This window comes from Callithrix jacchus, chromosome Y (assembly GCF_049354715.1).
Source record: "Callithrix jacchus isolate 240 chromosome Y, calJac240_pri, whole genome shotgun sequence".
Taxonomy (NCBI): Eukaryota; Metazoa; Chordata; class Mammalia; order Primates; family Cebidae; genus Callithrix; species Callithrix jacchus.
In genome coordinates this window covers 8131717-8152148 of record NC_133525.1, presented here as the reverse complement: position 1 = coordinate 8152148, position 20432 = coordinate 8131717, and the positions used below count along the sequence as shown (strand labels likewise).

General features: G+C 48.8%; 1 pseudogene; it reads right to left on the bottom strand.

Moving 5' to 3' along the window:
- Positions 1-8635: 8635 nt before the first annotated feature.
- Positions 8636-18934, bottom strand: LOC128930750 (short stature homeobox protein-like; annotated as a pseudogene).
- Between the last annotated feature and the right edge of the window lie 1498 nt (positions 18935-20432).

The window sequence follows — 20432 nt, the reverse complement described above, 5'->3', positions numbered from 1 at the left end:
AAGCATGTGGTTAATCTTAGGATATAAGCTGTGTGCAAATGAGAGGAATGTATATACTGTGCCTGTTAGATGGAGTGGTCTGTAGATATCAATTAGATTTAACTGGTCAAGGGTTGTGTTCTGTATAAGAATCTCACTGGGGATGTTGACATCTTTTATTATAATTTGTAGTTGTTTACTAAATCTGGGTGATTCAATATTGAGTGAATATACATTAGGATGGTATCATTATGTCATGCCTTTCATTATTTTTCGTATTAGTGGTTTACAGTTTCTTTTATGTAATATATAAATAGCAGCAATTCCTTTTCGTTTTCCTTTTCTTTTTTTTTTTTTTAAAGATGGAGTTTTTCTCTTGTCTCCCAGGCTGAAATGCAATGGCATGATCTCAGCTCACTGAAACCTCCACCACCCGGGTTTCAGCAGCATCTCCTACTACTCCTGCCTCAGACACCCCAGTAGCTGGAAATACAGGCACCTGCCACCATGACTGGCTAATTTTTATATTTGTAGTAGAGACAGGGTTTCATCATGTTGGCCAGGCTGGTCTCAAACTCCTGACTTTAAGCGACCTGCCCACCTCAGCCTCATTTAAATGATAAAATATAATAGAAAAGAAAAGAAATGGATGCAGGGATACAAATTACATTAAAGGGGAGAATAAAACAGACATCCTGAAAGGAAAAAAACACAGTAACTCTCCCCTGTAAAATATCTCAGGAAAAACAAAATACAGAAATTACTGAAAAAATAATCCAAAATAAAGGAAATGAGACCTAAAAGATAGAGACATTTAACACAATCAGAAAAATTAATTCTTCTTAATCAGAAAGTTAACAGAGATAGGCATCATTTAAAAAATGACATTTGACTCTGAATTAAATAAATTAATTTTTACAAATAACAATACTTTTAACTGCAGACTGGAACAAGCAAAAGGAAGACTCTGAAGACAGGCTGCATAAAATTACTCAATCAGAAAGTGAAAAATAAGAATGAAAACGTATGAAGGCAGCTGACAAGAAGGGACTCTTAAATTACACAAACTTCCACATTATGGGAGTTCAAGGTATGATGTCACTTTTGCTTGTAATGGCTGTATCCAAGACCTAAAGGGGTGTATAAGTGACCATGGCAAATGTGGTTGAGTGTGATAGGCGAGGGGTGGGGAAATTGAAAAATAGTAAAAAAGGTTAGTTGGATTTGAAGTCACATGGCAAAAAAGGGTTGCTGCACTATCCCTTAGCTGGCTGAGGCAGTACCTTGTAGAATCAGAAAAAGGCAAATTAAAGAAAGGTTTCCTTTTTACTTACAATGGCAACTAGAACTTTGTTTTTAGTCCTACTGAAATTTCTAAAGTTGGTAGGTTTTGTTCCTTAAGATCTGTAGAAGCATTTTAATGAGGTAACTTATGCAGATTACTAGTAACTTTTTTAAACAAGACCCAATATTCATAAAAATTAAAGATGCATTTGAGATATGAATTATTAAAAAACCTAATAAGAGTATGTGAAATTAACATATCCCTTCAAAAACAAATTATACGAGTAGGCAGTGAACTTCTGAAATAAAATATCCACTAATACTCTTTATCTTTTTATATACCTAACAAAAGAGTATCTTAAATTAGCAGTGACATTTTATATTTTGTTCTACATTTTGAATCCTTTATTACTTACTAAACTGAAGTGAACACAACACATAATGAAAAAGACGAGCCTACTCTTTATTTATTTTGAGATGGAGTCTCGCTCTGTCACCAAGCTGAATGCAGTGGCGTGATCTGTGCTCACTGCAACCTCTGCGTCCCAGGTTTAAGTTGTTTTCCACCTCGGCCTCCTGAATAGCTAGGATTACAGATGCCCACCACCACACCTGGCTAATTTTTGTATTTTCAGTCGAAGTGGGGTTTCACCATGTTGTTCTGGCTTATCTAGAACTCCTGAACTCAGGCGATCAACCTACATTGGGTTCACAAAGTGCTGGGATTACAGGTGTGAGTCACAGTGTCCAGCCCAAGGTTTGCCTTTTAAGAGTTATGATGTTATTAAAAAGTAAAAATATGTATTTCATATATTTCCATATAGAATATTTTAAAATGTTAATTTGTCAAATATGATTTAGATCATGGTTTGGCATGACTACTGTACATCACTCAAAAAATGCAATCCCATATTTAGAATTTGGCCAACAGCCTTCATTCAGATCAATAAAGAAGAGGCAGACACTTCCTTTACATTGTTCCAAATAAGACAAACACAATTTTATATGAAGTTGGTACAAATTAGTTACAAATTATTGTCAAATTCCTGATTAAGGACTTGAGAATAAAATATCAGTGGTATCAATATTAAAACTATAAACTTTTTTGTAGCAATATATAGTAGTGGCATATCCTTCCTTTTGGCAAAGTAGGTTCAAGCAACTTATAGAACTCTATCTTGTCTGGAGTTAAATGATATTGACTACAATTATTTTAAATACTCTGTTAATAAGAATATACAGATGTCTAGTCCACATAGTCTATGACAGGCATTAAGAACTGTAGATGTACGTGAAATACAGAATATAAAATACGTAGATATCTAATACCCCATACCTCTGATATCCACTATGAGGTGTTAGAAATCACTCTACCTACAGTAAATGAATGTACACAGATAGATCTTGCAACACTTCTGTGGAAATATTAAATTATTATTTTGGATAGTATTGATTCACACTCCTTTATTACAGTAATGTCCATTTCACTCTCTAAACAATATAATTGAAATTTCAGTTAGGAATTATTAACTGTAAGCCCAGCACTTTGGGGGGCCGAGGCGGGTGGATCACGAGGTCAAGAGATCAAGACCATCCTCGTCAACATGGTGAAACCCCGTCTCTATTAAAAATACGAAAAATTAGCTGGACACAGTGGTGTTGTGCCTGTAATCCCAGCTACTCAGGAGGCTGAGGAAGGAGAATTTCTCATATCCTGTGGGGAGGAAAGCTGCCATTTCTACATAAAACGTGCATGCCACTGTGTCTCTGCAGGGACTTTCCAGAAACCAAACCCACACACATCACATTCAGACATCCTCGTCTCCCCATTCCATCCTAAAGATCCCATTAATAGAAAGAAGAAAGAAAGAAAGAAAGAAAGAAAGAAAGAAAGAAAGAAAGAAAGAAGGAAAAGAAAGAAAGAAAAGAAAAGAAAAGGAAAAGGAGTCTGGGCACAGTGGCTCACGTCTGTCATCCCAGCACTTTGGGAGGCCGAGGTGGGCAGATCATCTCACATCAGGCATTCGAGACCAGCCTGGCCAACGTGGGAAAACCCCGCCTCTACTGAAAAATAAAGAAATTAGCCAGGTTTGGTGGCGGGTGCCTGTAGTCCCATCTACTCAGGAGGGTGAGGCACGAAGAGTTGGTTCGACCGGGGAGGCGGAGGTTACAGGGCACAGCCAGCATTGTACCACGGTTCTCCAGCCTGGGTGACACAGCAAGACAGATGGAGACCAAAGAAGGAAAGAGAGAGAGAGAGAGACAGAGACAGAGAGAGATGCAGAGAGAGATACAGAGACAAAGAAGAGGAAGAAAGAGAAAGAAGAGAAAGAACGAAAGAGACAGAAGAGAAAGAAAGAAGAAAAGAGAAAGAGACAAGTAAATGAAAAGAGAGAAAGAATGAAAGGTGAGAGACAGAAAGAAATAGAGAAAAAAAGAAAGAAGGAAAAGAAACAGAAAGGAAGAGAAAGAAAAGAGAGAAAGAGAGAGAGAAAGAATGAAAGAAACAGAAAGAGGAAGGAAGGAAAGAGAAAGAGGTAGAAAGGAAGGAAGGAAAGAAGAAAGGAAGGAATAAGAGAAACAGAGGGAAAAAAGAAGACAAGAAGAGAAAAGAAAGAAATAGAAAGATGGAAGGAAGAAAAGAAAGAAAGAGTGAAAGGCCAGAGAGAAAGAAAGAAAGGAGATAGAAAGAGAGGAAAACAAAGAGAAAGAAGGAAAGAAAAAGGAAAGAGAAAAAGAAAAACAGAATAAAGAAAGAGAAAGAAGAAAAGCAGAAAGAAAAAGAGAAAGAGAGAAGGAAGGAAGGAAAGAAAGAGAAGCAGAGAGAGAGAGAAAGAAAGAGAGAGCGAGAAAGAAAGAAAGAAAAAGAAAGAAAGAAAGAAAGAAAGAAAGAAAGAAAGAAAGAAAGAAAGAAAGAAAGAAAGAGGCCGTTGGTGGCAAGAGCTGCTCACATCCCAAGCTGAAAATCCTCATTTCCCTCTGTCCCGGAGCGTCAGGGAGAAAGCAGCAGGTGGCACACACACATACCCCACACTCATTCGGGGACCGCCCATCCACACTACAGAGAGTCACCCCACTTCTCTCCCGGCAGAAAAGCAAAAGACCTTCCGGTCTCCACAGAAACCAGCACCCCACGCACACAGTTCTCTGGGCTGCATCTGTCTCATGGGGGAGCCCTTTTTGAGGGGGAAGCCTGCCTCTGTCTCCCATATGAAATCAAACCTAAGCAAGAATATCCTCCTGGCATGTCTGGGGACTCAACCGTTCCAGCCGAGGTGACAGGAAACAACTCTTTAAAAAAAAAAAAAAAAGACAGGGTTTCACCATGTTGGTCAGGCTGGTCTTGAACTCCCGACCTCAGGTGATCTGCCCGCCGCGGTTCAAGTGATTCTCCTGCCTCAGCCTCCCGAACAGCTGGGATTACAGGCACTCACAACCATACCTGGCCAATTTTTGTATTTTTATAGTAGAGACAGGGTTTCACCATCTTGGCCAGGCTGGTCTTGAACTCGTGACCTCATGATCCACCCGCCTGGGCCTCCCAAAACGGTGGAATTACAGGCATAAGTCACAGTACCCGGCCCAGTTAAGTCTATTTTAGAAGTTCAGATTCAGGACATACGCAGCAGCTCACACCTGTCATCCCAGCATTTTGGGAGGCCGAGGCGGGCAGATCCGGAGGTGAGGAGTTTGAGACCAGCCCGGTCAACAAGGCAAAATACTATCTCTGTAAAAATACAAAAAAAAAAAAAAAACCGGGCACGGTGGTGGGTGTCTGTGATCCCACCTACTTGGGAGGTTGAGGCAGGATGAGAACCTGGGAGGTGGAGGATGCGGTGAGCTGAGTCCAGCCCTGGAGGACAACAGCGAAACTCCGTCTCAAAAAGAAAAAAAGCTTAAAAAACAAAGATCCGATTCTACAGACACCATTTCTACTCACGTGGAGTGAGATTCTAGTTGAGGGGAAATTATGACAGACGGTTATGTTTCCATTTTTCAAAACTAAGCCGTTATGGGGAGAAAAAAAATATATATATATACATATTATATATACATTTAAATATATATAAACAGATATATAAATATATATATATATATATATATATATAAAAATATAGATAGATAGATAGATGAACACGACGCTATATAAGCGTTTTTCCCAAGTGTTTCAGACTCTGATGAATGAAGCTATATCTCAAAGATCCAAAATGCAATTCTTCTTTTAAATAAAAATCTCAGCTTCACGATAAAACCCTCTCTTTCCCTGTCTTTTTTTTTTTTTAATTCCTAGGTTTTTAAAAAGAAAACTGTTTGAATGAGGCAAACTCTCCAACCCCCGGATTAAGAGAAGCGGCAGGCGATTTAAAAACACTGACTGTGCGTTGTCTTTCTCTGTCTCTCTGTCATTTTACAGCTGTCCTAATATTTTTTTAATTAAAAAAATAATGAAGGGGGTTTTTGGTGTGTATAAAGAGTTATCAGCAAAACCTAAAATGCGATTAAAATAAAAAAGAAAAGAAAACATAAGTAGCTCAGAACTAAGGTCTTAAATAATCAGCAAAGTTACTCTTTTTTGTTTTGTTTTCTATTGAGATGAAATATCACCAAAAAAAAAAAAAAGAGTTATCAGAAGATACAAATTACCCAGGTCCAAATGTAGCCGCGTTTCAGCCCAATGAGAAGGTGGAGAGTGTTCTCTCAGATCTCACCACTGCACTCCAGCCTGGCCTACGTAGCAAGTCTCTGTGTCAAAATAAAAAAAATTTAAAAAAAAACAAAAAGAAAAAAAACAGAAAGAAAAGTTAGGAAGGAAGAAAAGCTGAACGTCAAAGTTGGAAACACACACATCTCCAAAAACCTTCAAACCCTGTGGATCTGTCTCTAGCTTTTACCCTTCCCAAGCAGAAGAAACATGTCCTGTGCCAAACTCACAGCCCGGCACCCCCTGCTCTGTTTTATCGCCTTCGGAGAGTCGGCCACGCTTCCACTGCGCCCAGGGCCATGTCCACACCGTGATTTCTGCAACGGGCCCGGAGTGGCCGGGCCACCAGCACTTTGAGAAGAGGCAATGCCTATTTCTTTTGAGACGGAATTTCGCTCTTGTTACTCAGGCTGGAGTGCAATGGCGCGATCCTGGCTCACCGCAGCCTCCGCCTCCTGGGTTCAGGCAATTCTCCTGCCTCAGCCTCCCCAGTAGGTGGGATTACAGGCACGCGCCACCATGCCCGGCTAATTTTTTGTATTTTTACTAGAGACAGGGTTTCACATCCACGCGCCTCGGCCTCCCAAAGTGCTGGGATGACAGGCATGAGCCACTGCACCCAGCCTTGTATGATTAATTTTTTTTCTTTTAAATCTATAATATTTATAATATTGCAAGTCATTCCATTCCATTCAAGTCAATGCTGCATCACTATTAAAACTTAAAACCACGCTGTGTCTATCTGTGTCTCGGGCAAGTCATTTGCATAAAATTCTGAATTCTGTACATCAGCAAAAAAACAAACAAACAAACAAACAAACCAAACCGAAACCGAAAATCCCACTCGACGTGGGATTCAAGTACTGGAAAAACTTGTCAAGTCGCCTCTTCTGTGCCACAAGAGACCCCGACCCGATCCCACGCTGTGGGGCCCGCTATGTTGGCTGAGAGTTCACCCTCCTCATTCAGGTCCCCAGAAGGTGGAAGACTCGCAACGTGGGAGGCTCGAGTCTCCCTCCCCTCCCCTTCCAAGCCAAGTTCACGTCCTCAGCCTTAGCCTGAGAACTGTTTCCTTATTGCTGTCTGGGCGGATGGGGGGTAGTGGAGGGGAACCCAGCGCCTGCCTCCTGGGGTTCCAAAGTCCACATTCAGATCCACACCGGTTCTGCAGTTCCTTGGATGAGGGAGGGTGTAGGAAATCCTTGGCAACGAAGAAATGGCGTTTCCATAGGAGACCAGCCCTGGGACCTTTGCAGTTTCTTCGACGGTAAGATCTTCCAAAGGTGTGTACTTATCCGCATGCATAGAGGGTGTTTAGCGCAGGAGGACGCAGCCAGGTGGGTGCGGGGTTCCCCTTCTCCAGGGTCCCAGGACGCATGAGGGGCCTTGGAGAGGGGCCGGGCAGGGCACACGGCGGCTCACCCCCTCCACCTCCTGCACCATCTCCGTTCATGGACCGTCCCAGGAGCTCCCTCCCCAGGTCTCTTGCGGGAACTCCCAGCTTGGAGGAGCAGGTGGGTGCCAGTGCACTGAGGAGCCCCTGGGGTGCAGGAGCCCCAGGGTTGCAGAAGCACGGAGGACTCCCTGGGGTGCAGGAGCACTGAGGAGCCCTCCCCTAGGTTTCAGGAGCACAGAAGAGCCCCCCTGGTTGCAGGAGCACGAGGGTGCCAGTGTACTGAGGCGCCCCCAGGGTGCAGGAGCCCTGAGGAGCCCCCGGGGTGCAGAAGCAGTGAGGAGCCCCTGGGGTGCAGGAGCACTGAGGAGAACCCCAGGTTTCAGAAGCACAGTGGAGCCCCCGGGGTGCAGGAGCACGAGGGTGCCGGTGCAATGAGGAGCTTCCAGGGTGCAGGAGCACCCAGGTAATAGGAGCATGGAGGAGCCTCCGGGGTGCACGAGCACTGAGGACCCTTCAGGTTTCAGAAGCACAGAGGAGCCCCCGGGGTGCAGGAGCACGAGGGTGCCGGTGCAACGAGGAGCTTCCAAGGTGCAGGAGCACCCAGGTTATAGGAGCATGAAGGAGCCCCCGGGGTGCACGAGCACTGAGGACACCCCAGGTTTCAGAAGCACAGAGGAGCCCCTGGGGTGCAGAATCAATGAGGAGCCCCGGGGGTGCAGAAGCAGTGAGGAGCCCCTGGGGTGCAGGAGCACTGAGGAGCGCCCCAGGTTTCAGAAGCACAGAGGAGCCCCCGGGGTGCAGGAGCACGAGGGTGCTGGTGCAATGAGGAGCTTCCAGGGTGCAGGAGCACCCAGGTTATAGGAGCATGGAGGAGCCCCCGGGGTGCACGAGCACTGAGGACCCCCCAGGTTTCAGAAGCACAGAGGAGCCCCCAGGGTGCAGGAGCACGAGGGTGTCGGTGCAATGAGGAGCTTCCAGGGTGCAGGAGCACCCAGGTTATAGGAGCACGGAGGAGCCCCTGGCGTGCACGAGCACTGAGGACACTCCAGGTTTCAGAAGCACAGAGGATCCCCCGGGGTGCAAGAGCACGCGGGTGCCAGTGCACTGAGGAGCCCCCGGGGTGCAGAACCACTGAAGAGACCCTGGGGTTCAGAAGGACTGCGGGCCGCGGGAGGAGCTCGAAGGGGAGTTGGAGTGCAGGTCGCTGTGCAGGCTGGGTGCGCGGGGCCCCAGAGTCCGCAGGCGCGAAAGGCGGGGAGGACGGCGCGCTGGGGTCAGAGCCCCAGGGCCTCCGCGGCCTTGCACGCCTCGAGCCGGAGGTTGGCGATGCTGGAGTTTTTGCTGTTGCTCTTCGCGGCCGCGGCGACCACGGCGGCGGCCGAGGCGGACTCGGCCAGCGACGCGATGGGCAGCCCGAACAGCGGCGGGGGGAAGATCAGGTAGGGCGGGTGCGCCGCCAGGTGCGGGTGCAGGTGCTGGTGCGCGTGGGCCACGCCTTCCAGCTGCAGCTGAGCCTGGACCTGCGAAGCGGACCCGGGCGGGGTGAGGGCGCAGGATTGGGGATTGGGGAACCCTTCCCCCCCTGCAAGCCCCCCAACGCGTCTCCTCTCCCCCGCAGAGCGTCATCCCTTCTCCAACTCTGCAAGCCACACCCCCATCTGACTGTCCTCTTTCCCCCGGCCCAGAGCTGGTGCTGACTTCCAGACTAGCTTGGGCCAGGGGAATCCAAACAGCTCCCCGAAAAGCGCATCGGAGTAGGGTTCACATCGGGGCACCCACCCGGGAGTTCAAGATGCCTTCTGTTTCCCGGGATTCAGGGTCTGGACAGCGGCTCATCCCACCGCCCCCAAGTAGGGAACACCAGCTCCCCACACCTCTCCTGGCAACATCAGGTCCCCAAGCCTCTCCCGTGGACACCAGCTCCCCAACCCTCTCCCCGGAGACACCAGCTTCCCAAGCTTCTCCTGGGAACATCAGGTCCCCAAGCCTCTCCTAAGGACAACAGCTTCCCAAGCCTGTTCCTAGAGACATCAGGTGCCCAAGCCTCTTCCTGTAGACAGCCGGTCCCCAAGCCTGGGATGTGGGGGGACACCAGCTCCCCAACCCTCTCCCCAGAGACAGCAGGTCCCCAAGCCTCTCCCTATGGACACCAGCTCCCCAAGACTCTTCCAGGGAAACCAGGTCCCCAAGCCTTTCCCCGAGGGACAGCAGGTCCCCAAGCGTCTCCTCGGGGACATCAGCTGCCCCAAGCCTCTCCCGGAAACACCCGCTCCCCAAGCCTGGTCCAGGGAAACCAGGTCCCCAAGCCTCTCCCCCAGGGACACCAGCTCCCCAAGGCTCCATTGCGCAAAGCCAGGCAGGCCTGCAGGCTCCAGCGGCCTCATTTCACCCGGTCCTGCATCCCAGAGACTGTGCAAGAGGTGGGCTCTGTCCCCAGCCTGGAGGCCACATGCCCAGGAGGGGAGAACAGGAGGGACGCGGACCCCACTTCTTCGGGCCTGAGCCGTGGAGACTTGGAGAGCTCCCGCTCGGGCTCCATTTCTGAATTTTTCATTTACGATTTACAGCTTTATACCTGCAGCTCCCAGCGCCAACCCCATGGCCCTCCACCCTCAGCCAGCAGAGGCAGAGGCCAGACGTCTGGGACCTGACGCCCTTCGGCAAACGAGCGCGCGAATAAAAAACGCCGACTTGTCCCCTTGGAATAAAACGGTCAAGAACGGAGACCACGCGTCCCCGCTGTGTGCCCCCAGCCCCGTTTCACCCAGGCTTGCAGTCTCGACCCCCAAATTGGAAACCAAGGCAGCCGTGCTGCGTCCAGCCAGGGCGCAAGTGGGCACTGTCCCAAAACCCTGCACCCCCTTCCACGCAGTTCCCAAATCCCCGCCACACACACCCAATCCCAAGTCGGCTGGGAGCTGAGCAGGGTGTTACCAGCTCAGAGGTGCACAGCCCAGGACGGAAGTGGGGGGGCAGCAGGAGCCGGGTAGACGCCCCAGGCCTTCGGGCACTTGAGGGATTAGTGAAAGGGACATGAGTTTCACGAGGGGATGCCAGCTCCCCAATCCTGTATCCCAGGAACACCAGCTCCCCAGGACTCTTTCTGGGACACCAGCTCCACAATCCTGTCCCCCGGGAACACCAGCTCCCCAAGCCTCTTTCTGGGACACCAGATCCCCAATCCTGTCTCCCGGGAACACCAGCTCCCCAAGCCTCTTTCTGGAAAGCCAGCTCCCCAATCCTGTCTCCCGGGAACACCAGTTCCCCCATCCTCTTTCTGGGACACCAGCTCCCCAGTCCTGTCTCCCGGGAACACCAGGTCACCAAGCCTCTTTCTGGGACACCAGCTCCTCAATCCTGTCTCCCGGGAACACCAGCTCCCCAAGCCTCTTTCTGGGATGCCAGCTCCCCAATCCTGTCTCCCGGGAACACCAGCTCCCCAAGCCTCTTTCTGGGATGCCAGCTACCCAATCCTCTCTCCCCAGAACACCAGGTCCCCAAGGCTCTATCCCATCTCTGATCCTCAGGCCCAGGCATCCCACATTTCTTAACCAGGCAGACAGCCAGGTGGGGTTGCGGGGGGCGATGCCTGGCGGGGTGGGATTTCTCACCACTCTGATTTTTGTAAGATTTCTGCTGAAGCTTGTGTATGTTCACCTTTCCAAAGGAGGCCCTTGGAGTTTACAGCGTGATATATCTATTTTTTTTTTCTTTTCTCAGAGTGTTGCTGTGTCCCCAGGCTGGAGTAAATTGGTGTCATATCAGCTCACCGCAACCTCCGTCCCCCCGCAGGTTCAAGCGATTCTCCTGCCTCAGTCTCCCAAGTAGGTGCGATGACAGGCGCGTGACACCACCACGCCCGGCTAATTTCTGTGTTTTTAGTAGAGACGGGGATTCACCGTGTGGGTCAGGCTGCTCTCGAACTCCCGACCTCAGGTGATCCACCCGCCTCGGCCTCCCAAAGTGCTGGGATGACAGACAGGAGCCACCGCGCCCAGTCTAGCCTGATTTAATACGTGCCAAGACGCCTCTAAATGCTCCCTTGGAAAAGCCACTGCCTCCCGCTCCGCAGGGCTAGCCGAGGAGCCGGGAGTGTTAGAATTTGGGAGTCAGTGGGGGGCGGGGGCCGGGCAGCAGAGGAGGAGGCAACGGGTCCCCGGGGTTTTTCAGAGGAAGAAAAACCAGCTACCTGTTGGAAAGGCATCCGCAAAGCTCCCATATTCACGTAGGGTGCCACTCGGCAGCCGTCTAGGTGGTTGGTGGTGCCCAGGATGACTCCTGTGGTGAAAAGGAAGAGGCGTGAGTGTGTGGGGGGGTCCCCCCAGGAAGGCCCCACCACCACCACCACCCCCCCACCAGCTTCGGGGTCCCACCCCCAATCCCCGACACCCACCTTTATGCATCTGATTCTCCTGTTTCCTGCACTTGGCTCTTCTATTCTGGAACCACACCTCGGTGGGAAGGCAGACAGAGTTTGCACAAGGGTGTCAGGATTCAGCCCGGGGCCTGGACAGGGAGCACCCTCCCTGCCAGGCTGCACGGAGCACTTTTGCACCTCTGGGAGCCTGGAGGTAACCGACGGGGGATGGGGGTGTCAGCCCCTTATGGACCCTCTGTATCCACCCATGCATAACTGCCTACCTAGAACTGGAATTTATGGGGATTTTCTTTTTAACGTTTGTTTGTTTTAATTTTGTTTTCATGGTTTATTTTATTTTGACACAGAGTCTCGCTCTGTCGCCCAGGCTGGAGTGCAATGGCCGATCTCCGCTCACTGCAAACTCTCCCTCCCGGGTTCAAGCGATTCTCCTGCATCAGCCTACCGAGTAGCTGGGATCACAGACGCTCCCCCCACACCACACTCGGCTAATTGATTTATTTTTATTTTTTTCTATTTTTAGAGTAGTCGGGATTTCTCCATGTTAGCCAGGCTGGTCTCGAACTCCGGACCTCAACTGATCTGCCGGCCTCAGCCTCCCAAGTGCTGGGATGACAGGCGTGGGCCACTGAGGCTGGCCTCAAACACTCTCTGCCCCAAGTAACTGACACGTGTGAGTCAATACCGATTAATTTAAAATGAAAGTTGTATTCTGAGACATGAAACATGCACTCTGCAACTTCGCAGCGTTCTGGGTGGGCACCCGGACTCCCGATGCCTGGAGACCCTGAGAAAAACCCCGGCTTTCGACCTTCACACTTTACCCAGCAAGGCAGTGGGCGAGCCGATGGCTTAAGAGTCCCTGGAGCCCAGAAAACGTGTTTCCCTTCCCCATGGCCTCCTAGGAAGCCTTGGGGAGCTGAAGGGACTCCATTCATATTATGGGAGTCGTGAACATCCTGGAGAGGTTCCCACCCAGGAATAGCAGGCTGTGGCAATAGGGGCGTTGTGCTCCTGTTACGCCTTCTGAGTCTCGGGGGAAGCCTCGACAAAGTGGGGTGCAGCAGAACAGGGGATTCCCCGCCCCACCCGAGGAGCCTGGGGAAAATCACAGGCCTCATGTCAAGACTTGGGTGCAGATTCCACCCCCTGGCCTCCCACAGGCTTGGAATTCAGAGTCCCCTCTGCCCCAAGCTGACCAGCTGGGAAAGGCGGGGAACTTAGGCTCCCTCCGGCGCCCCCCACAGCACCCCCTTGGCAGTGTCAGTCCCTGGATTCCGTTTCACAGGTTTTCTGTGGCAGCCCGACCTGCAAGCAGACCCACACTCCAGTGCACAAGAAAAATTGTTTGTGCAGAGACGGGGACCCTTAGCCAAGGCGGGTGAGCGTCCCAGCAGTTCCAGCTGTTCTGGGCAAAAACCGGCAGCCATCGCCCCCGGCCGTGCAGAGCCCAGGGCCGGCGCCCCTGTAAATCGAACCTCAGAAATCCCTGGGAGTTTGGAGGCGAAACAACGTGGTCTCGAACCCAGGACGGAGCATCCCTCAGCGGTTTCGGAATAACATTTTCAGTCCGTAAGTGACTCCCGCCGGGATGAAAACGTTATCCTTTTGCCCAGCAAATCCTCCTGACACCCCCATCAAAAAAAAAAAAAAATCCCCAGCCTGGGCTATAACATTGAAATTCACCCACCATTGCCCTGTTTCCAAAGCCCGCCTTGACACCCCAAAGCACACTGCCCCTGCACTGCTTGGCAAGGAAGCCCCAGGAAGGCCATTAAAAAAAAATCCTCCTGAAATCTGGAAATCCTGGTTGCGTCTCCCTTTCCAAAAGCGAGGCGGGGTGTGGGGGCGGAAATAATGATTCTGAAAAATAAACGTGATGAATTAGGTGCTTGGCGAGATGCTCATAAATCAAGGCTGGAGTGAGTGATTCGGGATCAAGTCCAATTAGGCCCGAATATGGTAAAGCGAAGTGTGTTACACTGTTTTAGAGACTTATTTCTTCATTAAGAGGCAGTCACGGATTCCTTCCACAAACACCAGTAAAGCGATTTCCTTTTGATTTCCATTAGAGACAGTAAATAATGACATTTAATTTAGCCATGCGCCATAAACCCGGAGGTGGCTGTTTGTAATGAAATCACGGGCTGGCCACTCACCGCGCTCTCATAACTTTCCATTACAACGCTGACAGCTGGGCGATATGAGTTTCCAAAGACCCCCCCGCCCACCAACACCCACCACTAAAAATAAAAGGTTAATGACGACCCGCGAAGTCCCACACTCCATTGAAACTCTATCGGCTGAGAGCGGGGGACACGCTGTACCCAGAGAGGGGACCCAAGTACTCTGAGATCCCTGGGACTAAAATATCCCTCCTCGTCCCAGCGCTTTGGGAGGCCCGAGGCGGGTGGATCACGAGGTCAAGAGATCGAGACCATCCAGGCCAACTTGGTGAAACCCCGTCTCTACTAAAAATACAAAAAAAATTAGCCGGGCATGGTGGCGGTGGCTGTGATCCCAGCTACTGGGGGAACTGAGGCAGGAGAATTGCCTGAACTCAGGAGGCAGAGGTTGCAGTGAGCCGACATCGCGCCATTGCACTCCAGCCTGGGTAACAAGAGCAAAACTCCGTCTCAAAAACAAACAAAAAAAAGTAGTTTTCACCTGTGTAAAGTAACTACTTATTGTCGCTTTTTAAAAATTGCAAGCAGGCAAATGAAAAAGGTGCTGGGCAGGTGCCATGGCTCACGTGTGTTATCCCAGCACTTTCGGAGGCCGAGGTGGGTGGATCACAAGGTCAGGAGTTCGAGACCAGCTCAACCAACATGGTGAAAACCCGTCTCTACTAAAAATACACAAAATTAGCTGGGAACAGTGGCGCGTGCCCGTAATCCCAGCTACTGGGGAGACCGAGGCAGGAAAATTCCCTGGACCCAGGAGGCGGAGGTTGTGGTGAGCCGAGATCACGCCATTGCATTCCAGCCAGCGTGCCAAGACCGAAACTCCGTCTCCAAAACATAAATAAATAAAAATAAAATAAAATATCCCTCCTGGACCCGGTCCCTTCCACCCTTGACACCTTCCACTGTGTGGGTTGGGGGGGGAGTGATATCCCTGTTTGAACCAATTGATTTTTTCCAGGAGGACCTGAACCCTGCTGGCCAACGTTTACGACTGGACAGTTCTCCCTGCGGGCCACGGAGAATGATGCCTTTCATTCCGTTCCCATATCTGTTACTATTATTATTATGATTATTTACCAGGGTTAAATTTCCCTGGACCTCCAGGATCGATAGCCCTGGGCTGTCTCCCCCCGAAGTGTGTTTATTTTACGGGGTGGAAGGGGGGTGCAGACACACCCCACTGTCACCAATTTTGTGCCACAGTTGTAAGGTAATAGACTACGGAAAGAAATAGTGTGGAATTAAATTACGAGTAATTTATTTTTATAGAAACCGTCCATCAACAGCCGGGGACGTACGAGAGGTCCCAGGCAGACAGACACACCGGGACGTGACATACATGGGACACCCCCCCAAACCCCCACCCCATCACCCAAACTTTAATATTTTCATTAACTTATCTGGGGCCGTCCAATCCATCTTCTGGGAGAGGGCTGGAGGTAACGAAAGCTTCCTTCCCTCCTGGAGGCCACAGAGATTCTGACCAGGATCTCCCGGACCTGGACAGATGCGTTTTTTGTGGGGGGACTACAGCTGTCACCTACACGACAGCACCTGGAAGTCTTTATTTCACGCTCAGGATTCTGAGAAAGGCTTTTCAAGGCAGCCACAGGGGAAGACACAAGGGACCCAGGGAATCGGGGGCCAAAACATATTTTTTAAATGAAACATCTCAAAAGAGACTCTGCAGCTAACTCATCTGTGTCCTAATCCCCTAAGCAACATGGAGGGAAACTTGTGCTTGACAATAATGTACCCCAGAGAAACGCAAAGGAATGAGGAGTTACAAACACACACACACACACACACGGAAATATAGACACACATGTACATACACACACAGACACACATATATATACAAACAGAGACATATATATACACACTGACACACACAGACATATAAACACACACAGACATATATACACACAGAGAAATATATATACATGCACACACGAACATATATATACACACACACAGATATATACACACACAGACATATATATATACAGACATATATATATACACACAGACATATATATATACAGACATATATATACACACAGACAGACATATAGACACACAGAAACACAGACACACACAGACATATATATATACACACAGATACATACAGACACACGCACCCAGACATATAGACACACACACAGAGACAGACACACACAGACATAGACACATATAGACACACACACAGACATACATACACACACATACAGACATACACACACACAGACACACATATACAGACACACAGACATATATATACCCACAGACATATATAAACACACACAGACATACATATACCCACAGACATATATACACACACACAGACATACACACACAGAGACAAATATATACACACCCACAGCCATATATATACATACACATATATACACACAGACATATACACACACACATATACACACACAGACATACATACACACACACACATATATATACTGTTTTACAAGATCTTTTATTAACAATATATATTTAATTTAATTTATATATATATTTTAATGAAACTTCTGGGAACACCTGCATGTAACACACATATGTATAAACATATGTATTTAATTTCATGTATATACATATACATTTTATATATATATGCATTTTAATGAAAGATCTTGTAAAACGCTCCCCCTATCTCTGGCTAAGCACTTTGCTTTGAATGGATGCATCCCCAGTGGGCAATCTTAATTTCATTTATTTTCCAAGGGGTTCCCCCGGGCCCGGGGATCCCAACCCTGTCACTCTCCCGCTCTCTCCCTCTCTCTGGCTCCCTTCTGTCCTGTGCAGAACCAGGAGGAGTTCAGCTGCCAGGGGGATGAGCTTGGAACCTGCTCTCCCACCAGCACCCAGGAAATAAACTCATACATTTAACTCAATGTGTGCAAAACCGAGGAAGCCTCTTCCCCCTCCCCCACATGCCCATGCTCCTGGTCCCCAGGAAATAAATTTATACATTTAAGTGAATGCCACGCTCCTGGTACCCCGTGCCTGCTCAGATGGGCACTGTGGATTGGCACGTGCCTCTGGGAGACCCCCAGGCCTGGCCTAATGGTCTCCTCTCATCCAGATGCCAAAAGTGTCCTTCATTCTCCCCACAGCTCCCGGGAGCAGGAGGGAGGAGGGGTCCTGGGGAAGGGAGGAGGGAGATGGAGGAAAGACAGGACCCTATTTCTGACCACCTAGGGTCACACTGCACCCCTCTTATTTGGATCCTAAGCACGCTGAGGAGCCTGGTAGGATTCCTGAGGACCCTAAATGCAGTCGGAAGGGAAGACAGAACGGAATCAGGGGCCAAGATACATGTTTTTAAATGAAAGAGCTTGTAAAACACTCTGCTTCAAAACCTAACTGTATCTATCTTCACGTCCTAAGCAAAATCAAGGGAAAACGGTGTTTGAATGGACTGACCCCACGGAAACCGAAAGTAATCACGGGTCAAAATATATAAACATTTATAGAAACAAATATATATTTACAAAAACAAATATGTAAATATATTTTTCCAAAACAAATATATAAATATATATTTTCTAAGCAAACATATAAATATATATTTTCTAAATAAATATATATGATATATATACAAATAAATACATGTACAAATATGCATATTTGCACAAAGAAATGTATATACAAATATGCATGTTTGTATAAAAAATATATACAAATATATATAAACAAATATATATATCATTGTTTGCCCTTACATATATGTGTATATGTATATGTTTGCCTTTATATATATAAATATAAATATTTTATAGGCCTTTATATATATATATGTCTCTACACGAATGCGTTTTCCTTTATATATAAATATATCTACAAATGAATAGACATAATATGTGTTTATGTATATATAAAAAATATATCTACAAATAAATATAAACAAATGTGTGCCTTTATATATATTAATATATGTATATTTTATATGCCTTTATATATATATAAAACTATCTCATATACCTTTATATATCAATATATATATATATTTTATACGTGTTTATTTATACGTATGTCATATGCCTTTATATATATAAATATACACATTGTATGCCTTTATATATATATATAACTATTTTGTATGCCTTTATATATATAAATATATATTTTATTTGCCTTTATGTATATATAACTATGTTGTATGCCTTTATATATACACACAGATATTTTTAAATGCCTTTATATATATATATATATACATATAACTGTGGTATGACTTCATATATATAAATAGATATTTTACACGCCTTTATATATATATCACTACGGTGTATGCGTTTACATATATAAACATACATGTAAAAGCAAACAAATATATGTATATACACATATACAAACATACAAGAGACACATACCCAAATCTCAAGGCAAACATGCGTAGGCATACAGAAACACAACATACATATATGTGCGTCTGCGTGTATTTGTTGGATCTTCGCGCAGACAAACCCCGGGATCCACCCCACAGGCCGCAGGCGTCTCCCCAAGGCCGCGCACCCCACGCGCCCCGCGTGCCCCAGCTCCGCGCGCTCCGGGCAGGGCCCCTGGTGGTGACCAGGGCGCAGTTGGCGCAGCTGGTGCGCCCCGCGGGTCCCCCCCAACCCTGGGGTTCCTGCCTGCACGCGCGCCTCCCAGAGCCCCAGGCGCTGGCTGAGCTCCTAGCTCATGAAGGCGTCGAGATAGTTCGTCTCCTCGAACAGCCGCTCCAGCTCATTGAGCTGCTGCTCCAGCGTGAAGTTGGTGCGGCTGCGCCTCTGCTTCAGCTTGGCCTGCGGGTCCTCGTCCTCCAACTTCACGTCGTCGCGTTTGTCTTTGCATTCGTAAATCCCTGCGTGGCGGCGGGGGGCGCGGCACTGAGGCGGGGGGGCGCCTCTCCAAACCCTCCCGGGGGTCCCCTCCGCCAGCGCGAGCGCGTGCGCGCCCACCCCCCCCCCCCCAAGCTCCAGCGAGCAGACGACCTGGCACCGGACGCGCATCGCGGGGTGGCGGGGGGGTATTTCCGCGCCAGGAGTGTCCCGCGGTGGACACGGGGTACCCCGAAAACCCGATGCGCCTTTACGCAGGGCCCGCGTACCCGCCACGCGGCAAAAGCCGCTTTTTAGGATAAGAACCTTGTTTCCTTGACCTCCTCTCCTCCAAATAGTTTCCTCAATTATCCACTTCTAGTGTGTTGACATAACCTAACCTTTTTTAAATTATTATTATTTTAAAGGAGACTGGGGTGTCAAATCCTATTTTAAAGAAAATTATTATTACTATAATTATTATTATTATTATTTTGGAACAGTTGACGACTGTGGGGTCCCCGGCGGGGCGCCCGGGAACTGGACAGGCAGGTTGCGGATTCTAGGTCCGCGGAGAGACGGTATCCCCCTTTGCAGCGCAGCTGGGCTTCGGGGTTCGGGGACCCTCCGGGGTCTGGCCGAGCTAGAAAAGCCCCCTCCTCACGGAAACTGTCACCAGAACAGCTGAACACCACCGCCCATGGGGAACGCACCGCCGCAACCTGGGACTCGAACCCCGTTCGAAGAAATCCCTCTTTCCCAGGTACGTGCTGTCGGTCGCGCACCCACCCCACCAGGGTGCCAGAAATGGCCCTGCGTCCCCGCCAAAACAAAAAAAAAAGGTGATCTGCTTTTATTTGCTGCGGGACAGGGAAGGGCATGAAAAGTCCGCTGTCGGGTGTTTCCAGCTAGAAAGCGTTTTCTTCCTAAGGTTACACATCCAGAGCCTTGCCATGCCCTTCATCGACCCAGCGCTGGTGAAAGCGGCTCCTCTGGCGCCCGTCTGTTCCCATCTCCGGGCCTGCTGGGCGCAGAGGAAGAGCCCCGCGTGGCCCAGGCTGGTGTCAAGGGTAAGACGTTGCCATTTGCAAGTTGAGCCTTGAAACAGTCTCAGAGGCCCCCGGTCACCCACAAACTTGCAAACCTCACAAATCCCACCTGCGTCAAGGGGAACCTGGTAGAGGCCGGCGCCGCGTTCTGTGTCTTCCTTCCATCACCCACCCCAGGGCCTCCCGCGAGCTGGAATTCAGCGCCGGCCCCTCTTTCCAGCGTGGACTTCAAATTCCCTTTGGCCCCCTAAAACGCACGTGCTTCCAAGAACACGGCGTTCCTTTCCCACCCGGAGTCCTTTTCTCTGGAGCTGGCCCTGGAGCTTCCTCCTTCATTTCTCTTATGAACCCCAGTGATGGAGGCCAGCTGGGAAACTGGGCTTCGGAGGCTCCAAGCACCCTCCTGCGGGCTTTGCAAAAGCCAGGGGATTCCACGGGTGGGTGCCCGTGACTGCTCCCCCGACTCTCCAACCTCCATTTACCTCCAGCACGGGACACAGAGCTGGTGGGGTCTTGTTCCTGCCCAGTCAAGGAGAAAGGGGAGGGGGGCACTCACTGCCTGTCTTCTCCTGGGTCCCTGAATCCTTATTTTCCGCTTTCAAAAGACCTGGAGTACACTTCGCTGTGGTGCCATGTGGGGA